Consider the following 12,285-nt stretch of genomic DNA (forward strand, 5'->3'; position numbering starts at 1 on the left):
ACCCTGTTGAGATGTGAAAACCAAGAACCAAGAAGTGATGAGGTTGCCTGACCTGTTTTTCTTTTGTTTTTTAGGCCTTAAAATAGTTAATAGTGTATGTTATTTGAGCCATAATTTCCTTAAAACATTAAGTTTCTCCATTTACGTAATGTATTCGCAATAACAGGCCCAGGACTGGAGATGAGGAGATAATAGGTTCAAGAGTTCAAGTCAAATTCCAACCCTTTCTAGTGCTTAGTTTTGTGGGTAAATCCTGTCCCTTCCATGGGTCTCCCTGTCTCTCTCTGTATAAAGTCAAAGGAGGGGATTGGGAATCACTAAGGTCCTTCTGGTTCTGCAAGTGTCTCATTTATCCTTCCTGGGAGGGTCCAATTCCAGCTTCAGGTGACCCTCAGCAACATGTCTTCTGGCGTTGAAAAGCCAGGCTCCTGGAACCTCACTGCCACCACTGACTCAGTGGGTCTCACTGCTGTGAACTTGGAGTCCACCAAATCACATGCCCCTGAGGGGCCACTGTGTGCCCCACCCCACGGTCACACAACGTGCATGGGAGCCTCCCAAAATACAGCCACTCCCACCACCCACCATCTTACCCAGTGCCACAGGGCCCGGGCAGCAGTGAACAGAGGGTGTCGTTGCAACTGGAACTGCAGCACCTTTTCTTCCCCGGATGGATTCTACGAGTTTTCCAACATAGGAAGGGGTGTTGGGCTGGACATGGATTAAAGCGAGGTGCCGCCTGCCATTTCCTGTCCCGAGGAAGCAGAGAAGGAGAGGCCACGTGTCCTCGCCACTGGGCAGGCAGGGTCTTTCCTGACTCCCGGCCATAAAGAAACCAAAATCCCCGGGACTTTTGGGTCCTGAGGAAAGTCAATTTTGTCCTCAGGGGTGAGGCTTGTATCTAGAAACTTCTTACGTGGTTTTCTGTGAACGCATCTCTGCTTCTTCCGTGAGGAAACTGAGGCACGCAGGTGTCCACCTACTCTGTGGCCCTATCAATCAGGGGCTGATGCATACACAAAAGGGGACTTTCAGAAAGGCAGCAGGCAACCAGGGAGGCAGAGCTGTGCACCAGAAGGAAACCCACTCTTTCCTGAAAGGCAGGCACAGGATGCCATCAACTGGGGAACCCCAGGGGGTACAGGCCCCACCCTGTACCCCCTCCTTCGTTTTCCGTACACTTGATGTGTCCTCAAAAGCATGTTTGGACTCAAGTCTGACTCCAGAGGGGGTCCTTCCAGAGCCACCATTTCTCCTTTTCCAAAGGAAAGGTGGCTCTTTCAGGAAAGCTCCTTCCCCACCCCAACTATTTCTCAAACCCACTTCCTTTTCTAGGCCAGAACTTTATTTATCTATTTATTTTATTTATTTATTTATTTATTTGTTTATTTATTTTTTGGCAACAGAATCAATCACAAATTGAGATCACACAAATTGAGAGCTCTGTTGCCCAAGCTGGAGTGCAGTGGTGCGATCTTGGCTCTCTGTAGCCTTGACCTCCTTGGCTCAAGCGATCCTCCCACCTCAGCCTCCCAAGTGGCTGGGACTATAGGCATGCACCATCACACCTGGCTAATTTTTTATTTTTTGTAGAATCATGGCCTCTCTATGTTGCTCAGGCTGGTCTTGAACTCCTGGGCTCAAGCAATCCATCCACCTTGGCCTCCCAAAATGCTAGAATTACAGACATGAGCCTGCACCCAGCCCTGGGCCAGCACTTTCATGCCCAGTTAACAGCCTGTGGGGCTGGGCAGGAGCTGGGGTGTGTGCACCCCACACATACAAAGTCTCCACCTACCTCTCGGTCAGGCCATCCCTTAACATTGCTCCCCTGTGATGTGGTTTCTCCATCTTACGCTGTGGTGACACAGGGCTCCCCCACCAACCCACGGTCACTCAGCAATGGCCTGTGGGGTAGGTGCTCACACCCCCGAGGCTCCAGGAGGGCACCCCGGGCACCTGCAGTGACTTCTCTTATTGTAGATGTGGTTTCAAGGATGGACGAAAAACCTAAATGAACCCTTTCAGAGGGAAACTTGGGGCTTTGCTCTATGTTTAGGGGAAGGTTCACTCTCAAACCCCGGCCTGCCGTGAGGGCAGATGTCTCCCTCCTCCTGCATGTGAACAAGGACGCATGTGGTCCAGGAGGTGCTGGCAGCCACTTTATCACCATGAGGGAAGCAGGCTGAGAATTAACCTGACCCACAGGGAGCATCACAGATAACTCGACCTGCAGCCTCACAGGATCAAGAGCTTTGGAGAAAATCAACCCAGATGCCTGAACTTCCTTGGTGTGTTTTAGCTGTGGGAGCTGACAAAGCCCTTGTTGACAGTAGTTGGATGTGGATGTTCTGTAGCCGGACTGTGAAGCACTCTAATAAAATCACCTTTAGAAACTTTTACTCTTTTCATGGCTTTATGACGATGGAGGAAGTAAAGATGGTGTGCTTTCTACAACAGTAACCCCTCCCTTCCAACCAGATTGCCACACCAAGTCCTCCCACACAGACATTCCCGGGGCACCAGACAGGAGCCCCCAAAAGGCCCATCAGAACAACCCAGCATGTCCCCACAACATCCAGAGACCTTCCGTGCTCGTTACAGATTCTCAGGCAGAAGGAGCAATGTCGTGAAGGAGATACTCCAGGAAGATTGCCTGACAGCATTCACTATGCAGAAGTCATTGAGAATCAGAGCCATCGGCTGGGAGGCAGGAACAGTGAGTGATCAGCTGAGGAAGGACCCATGGAGGTCAAGGAAGGGGAAGGCATCCCAGAGACACTGCAAGGAGGAAGGGCTGGCAGCATTAGGACAAAGGGGACATGTCAGTCACGGGCACAGAAGAGGGTGAAACCGGAAGGCCACGCATGCTGGGAAGACGAATTGGCAGCTGGGTTCAATGAACCACCATGCCCTCAAGGTTAAAATTCAGAAAGATCTATTTTGGTCTTAGATCATTTGCAGTTTTGTTAGGTTTGTTTTGCTTGATACGGTGGGCAGGGAGGGGGAGGTTGCATTCGAGTCGTAAGTGGGATGATTTCTGGGAACGAGAGCCTGAGAAATTCCTTCTCTGCTCAAGGCAGCAGGGGCAGAGGAGACAGGATTCCCATGCTTCACTCTCAAACCCCGGTCAGCCGTGAGGGCAGATGTCACCAGTGCCTGCTGCTGGCAATACCGCTTGGCTCCTTAAATGGTAAATTCTGCTAAAAAGGTCTCCCTTTTCCAGGAGATATTTTAAAACAAATGCAGTGGACATTCCCTTCAAAATGAGATGCATTCTGTGAAGCAGCTGGCATTCATTAGGAAACTAGAGACAAAAAGTATCACAATCAAATGACACCATGTGACAGAGGAGGGAACTGAGCCCCAGGAAGTCCAGTGGCAGAGCTGGACCTCCACTCAGCTCTCCTGGGTCCCCCACAGGGGCCAAGCTGACCCGCTCCCCCTGCCATCCCAGCACCATTATCACATACACCACCCATCCCATCACTCTGGAAAGGGCCTGATCTGGACAACGAATTACTTGTCCATTCTGACTCTAACCCACTACCTCCAGGACTTAAGGAACTAGGAAAGCAAAGAATGGAAAACCAGCAAGTCCTCTTCTTTGGGGGCTTTGTTCTATGTCTGGGGGAAGTGGAGCCATCTCCCTCCTAGATATGAATGAGGATACATGTGGCCTGGAAGGTGCTGGCAGCCACTTTATCACCATGAGGGAAGCAGTTTGAGGACTCACCTGACCTACAGGGAGAATCACAGATAACTCCACCTGCATCGTCCTAAGAGTGAGAACCTTGGAGAAAGTCAGTTCAAACACTTGCCTTCCCTCAGGAGTCAGTTCTGAGAGCTGCCAAGGAGAGGGCAGGATCAGGGTGAAAAATGACTTGGGTCTCAGACCCAGAACATTCTACTGGCTGCCTCCAGGACTCAGTGGGGGGCTAGGAAGGGTTCTCCATCTTCCAAGGGTGTGGAGTGTGCTGTGGGTCACTCAGAACCTCCCTCTCCTCTTCTGTGATCAGCGGATCTTGTCCAGCCCCTCTCCACTGCTGGCTCACTCAGTGCCCTCCCCCACCCAGAAACTGCTGGGCTCACCTACTGAGCTATGTGATCCCTAAGAAGCTGTCAGAGCTGTACAAGTCTCACAATTCCTTACTCACTAAGCACTGGCAAGTGCAAGCTCCAGGGCATGGCTGTCAGCACTCTGCACCTTCCTGGAACTGTCGGGGGAGCATACGGTCAGCAGCACCATGCACATCCTTACTGTGCAGCTCAGGAATCCAAAGCCAAGAACAAGACGGTGAAGACAGCCCAAGAAGGCTTTTTGGTGCAGTCAATGTCTGACATTTATGATGCACCCACTCACCGGGGACACTGAGTCACATCTGAGCCTCATTTTTTCTTCTGGGAAGACATGCACACTGCCCGACTCATATCATTCACCTTTGGACAGGCAAAGGAGGGAAGGCGGCAAGGCAGGTGCTTCTTTCTAAAAAAAAAAAAAAAAGAAAGAAAGAAAGGATAGAAAGAGAGAAAGAAGGAGGGAAGGAAGGGAAGGGAAGGGAATAAAGGAGAAGAAGGAAAGAAAAAGAATGAAAGAAAGAAGGAAGGAAGGAGAGAGAGAGAAAAAAAGAAAGAGGAAAGAAAACAAAAGAAAGGAAGGAGAAAGAAGAAAGAAAGAAAGAGAGAGAAAGAAAGAAAGAAAGAAAGAAAGAAAGAAAGAAAGAAAGAAAGAAAGAAAGAAAGAAAGAAAGAAAGAAAGAAAGAAAGAAATCAAGCAAGCAAGCAAGCACACATGCACGGCCCAGGAAGAGAAAACCAGTGAGTGCTCTCTAAACGGTGAATCAGAGTCAGTGGCATAGCCAGGGACAAAGTCCAACTTGCCTCTGCCCGGATCTCCATCTGCTGCCATCTCCGGAGGCCACACGGCCTGCCCCTCCCCTGCCCGCTCCTCATTCTCTGATGACAGGTGGTATGAGTGGCTACTCACCACTCTGACAGCCTCTCAGCAGCAGACTGTACCCTGGGTTTGCAGGTAGAGCCTGAGTTACACCTCCTGAATGCATTACACATCACAACACTGTCACCACACTCTCTTTTGACCTAAAGAAACCCTGCACTGGGTGACCTCCAAGAAGCCATCTGCCTCTGATGCTTCTAGGTTAGGCAGCAGGGCTGGGAGAGCGGTAATATAAACCCCTTCTTTCCACTGGGACCTTTTGGTTTCAGTCCTTGGAAATATTATTTGTAAAAGAACTTAAAATGCACTCACTTTGGGGATATGCTCAGATTCAGGAGACCCCCCGATGGGACATGGAGAGAAGCCGGGGTCCTGGGGAGGCGCCACCTGCCTTGCCTCTTTCTGCACCCCAGCACCCAGCCCAGGCCTGGCGCACAGCAGGGAGGGCTGGCTGGATGCTTCCTAAGCGAGTGGTTATTCTGTAAGTGGATACGACCAATGTGCCGGACAAACAGATGCACTGGAGCCTCTAGGTGCTTAGGTTTGGTTCACGGTCTCGCAGGCATCCATTGATTGGAATATATGTAGACTTACTTTTTTTTTTTTTTTCTTTTTTTGAGAGGGAGCCTCTCTCTGTCACGAGGCTGGAGTGCAGTGGCGCGATCTTGGCTCACTGCAACCTCCGCCTCCCAGGTTCAAGCATTTCTTCGGCCTCAGCCTCCCGAGTAGCTGGGATGACAGGTGTGCACCACCACGTCCAGCTAATTTTTGTATTTTTAGTAGAGACGGGGTTTCACCATGTTGGCCAGGATGGTCTTGATCTCTTGACCTCGTGATCCGCCCACCTCAGCCTCCCAAAGTACTGGGATTACAGGCGTGAGCCACCACACTTGGCCTCTAGTGCAGGGGCTACCAGGTGACCAGAGTTTTTATTCTTGGTCACTTTAGCACAAAAATAGAGAAAAGTGGCCTCAGTGAACCTTATCTGTACCTCATTTCATCCTTGCAGACATCCCCAGGCTCTGCAGGACCAGCGAGTGAGAGGAACCATGCACATACCTGGCAACAGCAGTCTGGGGTTGGTGTGCCCGTCTGTAATGGCTGCATGTGGTATATTTGATTCTATGAGTGCGTGTCTAATGTGAGTTTCAGGAAGGCGACAGCTGTGCCATGAAGAATGGATGACTCACCTCTCTGCGCCAGCCTCGCCAGCGTGCAGGCCTGTGTGGTGCCGTCCAGAGCCCAGGGCTCAGCATGAATGAGGAACGCACGTACCTGAAGTCGGCTTCCCATGCCAGCCCTTCCCCACCCAGCTTCTACTGACTTCCAACCACTGCAAAGAGAAACGTGTTGTCTGGCTAATTCCCTCTCTCGACCTTCTTAAGCAAACCTCCAGGAAAGGCTGCGGAAGGGGACCTGTGAGGTTTGCAGATGGCATCAGAAGGCTGAGAGACAAGTGTCCTCCAGCCTCACCAGCCAGATTTCCTGTGCCCTTCCCATCTCCACTTCCCCACCCTGCAGGCTCCCTGCAGGCAACCTTTCTGTCCCCTTTCCTCCTCCCCCGCTATGTTTTCCTGCCCCTTATTCATCATTCACTGGACATTTTGAGCACCCATCTTGGCTAGATTTCAAGGCACTGAGGATGCAAAAGGAGAGTCAGGCATTGTCCCTGCCCTCAAGGTGAAAGCTGGGGCTCAGCTGGGAGAAAAGAACCTGCCTTCAAGTGACATCAAAAGTTGCAGGGGTGGCCAGGCACGGCGGTTCATGCCTGTAAATCCCAGCACCTTGGGAGGCCAAGGCGGGAGGATCAGTTGAGCCCAAGAATTCAGGACCAGCCTGGACAACATGGCAAAACCTTGTCTTTACAAAAAAATACAAAACAAAAACAAACCAAAAAAAAAAGCCAGGCATGGTGGCACACACCTGTAGTCTCAGCTACTTGGGAGGCTCAGGTGGGAGGATCACCTGACCCCAGGAGATCAAGGCTGCAGTGAGCCGAGATCACACCACTGCACTCCAGCCTAGGCTACAGAGTGAGACCCTATCTCAAAAAAAAAAAAAAAGAAAAGAAAGCTGCAGGGGAGGGTTCAGGGAAGCTGTGTAGAAGCTGAGTCCCTGTCCACTTCTTTTGCCTGTGAGCAGTCTGAAGACTTGGCCGATTGAGGGAAATCTTTACTGCTTTGGGTCTTACTTGGAAACCCAAAAGCTTAGCTGGGTATAAGGCTGCAGCAGTCCTGGTTCTGCTATCTTAAAAGTATGTCTGTGGGCCAGGCATGGTGGCTCACACCTGTAATCCCAGCACTTTGGGAGGCCGACGTGGGCAGATCACCTGAGGTCAGAAGTTTGAGACCCGCCTGGACAACATGGTGAAACGCCGTCTCTACTAAAAATACAAAAATTAGCCCAGCATGGTGGTGTGTGCCTGTAGTCCCAGCTACTTGGGAGGCTGAGGCAGGAGAATTGCCTGAACCCGGGAGGCAGAGGTTGCAGTGAGCCGAGATTGTGCCACTGCACTCCAGCCTGGACAGAGCAAGACTCTGTCTCCAAAAAAAAAAAAAAAAAAAGGCTCCGTTTCATGACCTGGGCCTACCCCACCCTCCACCAGGAAAAGTTCTTCAGCACTAGGCCCCATGGGAGACGGACTCCGAAGTCCCCTCCAGTTCTCTGCTATACTCACCTTCTCCTCCCTGCAAGCAAACAGAAGGAAAGATGCACGTTTCCAAGGGCGGGCAGAGGTCTCCAGTCCCCTCCGTGACCACACCGTTTCCTCCTCTGCAGCCCTACTCCAGTGAACCCCAGGCTCTGTGTGACATCAAAGGCTGGGGTGAGAGAAGTGCTACCCCCTGCTCCCCAGTCTAAGCGCCTGGATGGGGGACTAGGGGCCAGAGGGGGACGCAGGTCCCAGGTCCCATCTGTGCCAGGGCACAGGGCACTTCTTCCCCTAGGCAGGAAGCATTTGCTCCCCTAAGCAGGTCTTTCTTCCAGAAGCCTTGCTTATCACAGGCAAATTCATCCACCCTGAAGCTGCAGGTCATAGTGGGGGCAGGGAGGAGATTTATATGGCCTTCTAGCTAAAGCTCGGGACCACTCTGTGGAAGGTTTTTCAGGAAATCGAGGTCTGCCAGGAACCAGGAACCTGGTTGTGTTTAGCTGTGCACACTGGCCTTGACGGTCATGGAACAGTCCAGAAATGCACCACCCTGATCCACCCTAGGGCCAGTATTTTGGTTAGGTGTGTTTTGCACCATCTCATCAGTAACCCTGTGGTTTCCAAATGCCTCCTCCCTGCCCCCGTTCCACTAGGGCCCTCTGCCTGGGGCCAAAATAAACACTGGGAATTGGAACAGAGGAGGACTTTTCCAAGGAAGCGGCCACTGCCTCTTTTTCTCCACAGAGCCACCACCTGCATTTTAGCTGCTCACGCCAGCTGAGCTAAGGGCCAGCTCCAGCTCCTGGCTGCTAAGATTCCTCCAGTTTCCTTAGATTGTCAGTCTGGGACATGCCAATGTGTTTCATCTATCTCAAACCACAGAGCGCCATAATGAACAGACACATGGAGAAACTGGTGTCTTTCCCCCACCATCCCAAATGTGGGTCTCTCGGGGCCCACCAGCCTGGGAAACAAGGGAAAATGATTAACAGACACTCGAATTAGGGCATGGTTGAGCCTGTGGGGATCAAGGATGGGCTTTGGTTTCCTTGGGGAAGAATGTTGCTTTCACTGTGCTGGATAAAGTGCTGGAATTTCACAGATCTCAGATTTCATAACCAAAGCTGGGATTCATTCCATGCTTTCCTGTAGTAACCAAACTCAAGCTATAGAATCTTAACTAAGTTAACAGATACATCCCATCCTTACCAAGATTTGGAAGGGACCCTAATTAGCAATTCATTGTCATTCTTCTTGGTTGTGGTGTTTCAGCCATTTCTTCTTTTCTTTTTTTTTTTTTTTTTTTTTTTTTTTTGTGATGGAGTCTTGCTCTGTCGCCCAGGCTGGAGTACAGTGATGCAATCTCGGCTCACTGCAACCTCTGCCTCCCGCTTCAAGCAGTTCTCCTGCCTCAGCCTCCTGAGTAGCTGGGAATACTGGCGCACACCACCACGCCCTGCTAATTTTTGTATTTTTAGTAGAGACAGGGTTTCACCATGTTGGTCAGGCGGGTCTCGAACTCCTGACCTCAGGCAATCTGTCCGCCTCGGCCTCCCAAAGTGCTGGGATTACAGGCATGAGCCACCGTGCCTGGCCCTTCCTTCCTTCTTTCCTTCCTTTCATTGTTAGCCCAAATGTCCATTTTGTTTTCCAAAGTATTCAGATAGAGTAAGTTACTAAACCATTTGGTCACTTTTTCTGTTCGTCATTCAATGACCACAGTCAGCAGGTTAAAGCCAGGCTCTAACTTAAACACAGAGGCTACTTAAATAGGCCTGTTTTTCTCAGAAACATGAACATCTTCACTAAAAAGCCGTAGTTAGGTTCCTGTACACGTCACGTTGTATTGACGCAGGAGGACGTCTAAACCTAGCCCAAAGCTTTAGGAAGAAGCAGCTCTCAGGGAGGATGCTGAAAAGCGTCCAGGGAAAGCACAGCATGACCGCAGCAGGCACCCACAGACCCAGCATCAGAGCGCAGCTCCGTGGATGGTAATTTATTCCACGGTGACTGCAGGCCAGGCCTGTGCTGAGCAAGTTTATATTTTATTTCATTCTCCCAACAGCCTCTGAAATATTTTTATCTCCATATCCAAACCCATGCATTCAGAGGCCCAGCCCCGTCCAGCCTGGCCTCTCTGGTGTCCAGGCTTGGACTCTTAACCACTGGGGTCCTGGGTTTGTCATCTGACTCCCGGACTCAGGGACTGCTGATAAGCTGCTTTTCTTCCAGGGTTTCAGCCTCCTTGTTTTGCAGTGGGTATCATTGTCAGCCATTCACCCAGGGAACGTCCATGGCCCATGCCTGGCACCGCACTTAGGTAGCCAATGGGCCATGCTCTGAGCAGACTCCGGGTTGTTACAGAGATTAAGTGAGCTGATGTCCAGGGGTCACTCAGCACAGTGCCTGCCCATAGCTGGCACGCTGCATGGGAGCTAGCACGGCAGCTCCACAAAGCCTTCCGGGAGCCCTAGACTCTCTTCTTCTGCACCAACTCCAGGACTTCATTTAGCACTTATCATAAGCACAACTCTGCCCCTGCTTGCTAAGGCCCAGCTCTGACGCACCTTGTGTTAATGGTCAGTGTCTGGCAAAGGGCTTGTGGCATAGAAGAGGCTCCAACATGCGGGTGGTCGGCTCCCCGAGTGCCGCCGATGCCCTGAGTGCCTTCCACCCCCCGGAGTGCCGCCCGCCTCGCTGAGTGCCGCCGATGCCCTGAGTGCCGCCCACCCCCCCGAGTGCCGCCCGCCCCCCCGAGTGCCGCCCGCCCCCCCGAGTGCCACCCGCCCCCCCGAGTGCCACCCACCCACAACACGGTGCTGCCTCTCTTGCCAAGGCAAATTGAGACACCCTTTGGTACAGAATGAAACCGTTCTCTTTGAAGAGCTGCGTGTCTCCCCCAGTCATTTTTGTCCTGGGGGAGTCAAGTGTTTTTACGGACCCTTGAAGCTTGAGGACACTCTGGCATCACCCATTGTTGGGGTGATTTTCTGGTGATTATCAGTGAGCAAACTTCAAGGCCAGCTCCGATTAGGAAAATCTGCCAAGTGTGAGTTTCCTTGGAGCTAGGACTGGGCAGAGACCCCTGGCCCTTGGTCCGTAGGGAAGCTGGGGGATTTGGGGAGTAAGTAATGAGATCATGTCTGCAGAGGCCCCCAGCCTCTTGGAAGAAGATTCCGCTGTAATTTCTTGGAAAAAGCCAACTCCTTCCAGCCCTTTCTGCTCACACCATCTCAGTTTTCCTGTCTGGCTGCAGCCACCAACAGCAGCCACAGGATCTCGCCAAATTTCCATTTACTTGCTCTCTGGTCTTCTCATGCTGGCGCAGTCCTCCCCTCCGGACCACGAGAGCCAAGTGTAAATTGTGTGGTCCCAGCAATCATTCAATCCTGCAGATAGCTGTGTTAAGGGTGTCTGGGGACCTGGAGAAGGAGTGTGTTTTGTGTTTTGTTTTTATGCATTTCCTCACTCTGTCTGGATATGGGGATCTGGGGAGGGAGAGAGAAGGTAGGTTTTCTTCACAGGGGATGCTTACCTACTGGGGAGCATAGCGATCTGGGCTTTGGGGGCCTCCGTCGGCCCTCAATGATGTGTGGTTTCCCTCATTGGCCTTCACTGGGGTTCCCCTCAGTGCACTAAGGTGGACATGGGTGAAAAAGCCCTGTGGCCCCCTAAACAAATCGACCCCAGATGCCATGGGACAGGGTTCCAATCCCGCCTCTCATGCTGGTTTTCTTGGTGATGGACAACAAATCCCTTTTCATTTCTAGTTCTGATCCCCTCATCTTGGAGCTGCTTGTCCCTGTCTGGCATCTCACAATTTTCTATGGGAATGTGAAGATGCTTCAGTGGGGCTGCTGCCCTAAGGAGCATCTGGGGCATGTGGACCAGGGTGGATGCATCAGTCGTGAGGACAGTGAAGGGCCGCGGATGCGGCAGTAGAGAGGAGGGCTGGCTGGAGAAGATGGGAGAGTGGCAGTTCCCATGCAGAACAGCAGCAGGAGGGCCAGGGAAGACGAGCTGGACAGGTAAGTATGGCGGGCAAGCGGGTAAGCAGGTGAGCAAGTAAGCAGGTAGGCAGGTGGGCAAGTGGGCAGGGATGCAGGCGGGCAGGTAGGCAGGGAAGCAGGCCCTTGAATACTGTGCTAAGGAGTTTGGGTTTTACCTTGAGGGTGAAGAGTTCTTAGCGGGTTGTTGGTGGAGCCTGGCAAAACCAGAGGCACAGAGATGCTGCCAACTCATCTTGCAGAGTGCGTCTCAGATATTCCTAGCAAAGAGAAGGCCCTGGGAAACCCAGTGACTGTGAAACCTTCATGCAGAGATGTGCGTGGAGATCTCTAGAAAGGGCTGGAGCCAGAGGGATAATTTCCGAAAGCTTCACAGATGCTGTGCTTCTGAGCAAAGTCCACACTCTGCATCTGGGCAGTGCACATGCAACCATGCACCAACCACACCACTCTGTGCAAGGACCTCAGCTCCTCGCCCAAACGCTGCAGGGCAAGCCCAGGCAGGGCTCAGCATTCCACTCTGAAGGTGAAGCCGATGTGCTTTAAAAGAAGGCAGAGGCTCTGTGGCTGTTTCTCTTCCCCTCGCTGGGAGGTGGGACAGGGTAGTGGTTAAGCGTGGGTTCCATCATCCAACATCTAGGTGGCAATCCCAGCTCTACTGTTTAACAGTG

General features: G+C 51.8%; 1 long non-coding RNA gene across 1 annotated transcript; it reads right to left on the reverse strand.

The window, feature by feature from the left end:
* Window positions 1-10,459: 10,459 nt before the first annotated feature.
* LOC129525148 (uncharacterized) lies at window positions 10,460-12,050 on the reverse strand. Its single transcript, XR_008669248.2, has 3 exons — window positions 11,773-12,050; window positions 11,143-11,242; window positions 10,460-11,029 (listed from the first exon to the last, which is right to left on the reverse strand). It is a non-coding gene; the product is annotated as an uncharacterized lncRNA (long non-coding RNA).
* Window positions 12,051-12,285: the final 235 nt, after the last annotated feature.

This window comes from Gorilla gorilla, chromosome 8 (genome assembly GCF_029281585.2).
Source record: "Gorilla gorilla gorilla isolate KB3781 chromosome 8, NHGRI_mGorGor1-v2.1_pri, whole genome shotgun sequence".
Taxonomy (NCBI): domain Eukaryota; kingdom Metazoa; phylum Chordata; class Mammalia; order Primates; family Hominidae; genus Gorilla; species Gorilla gorilla.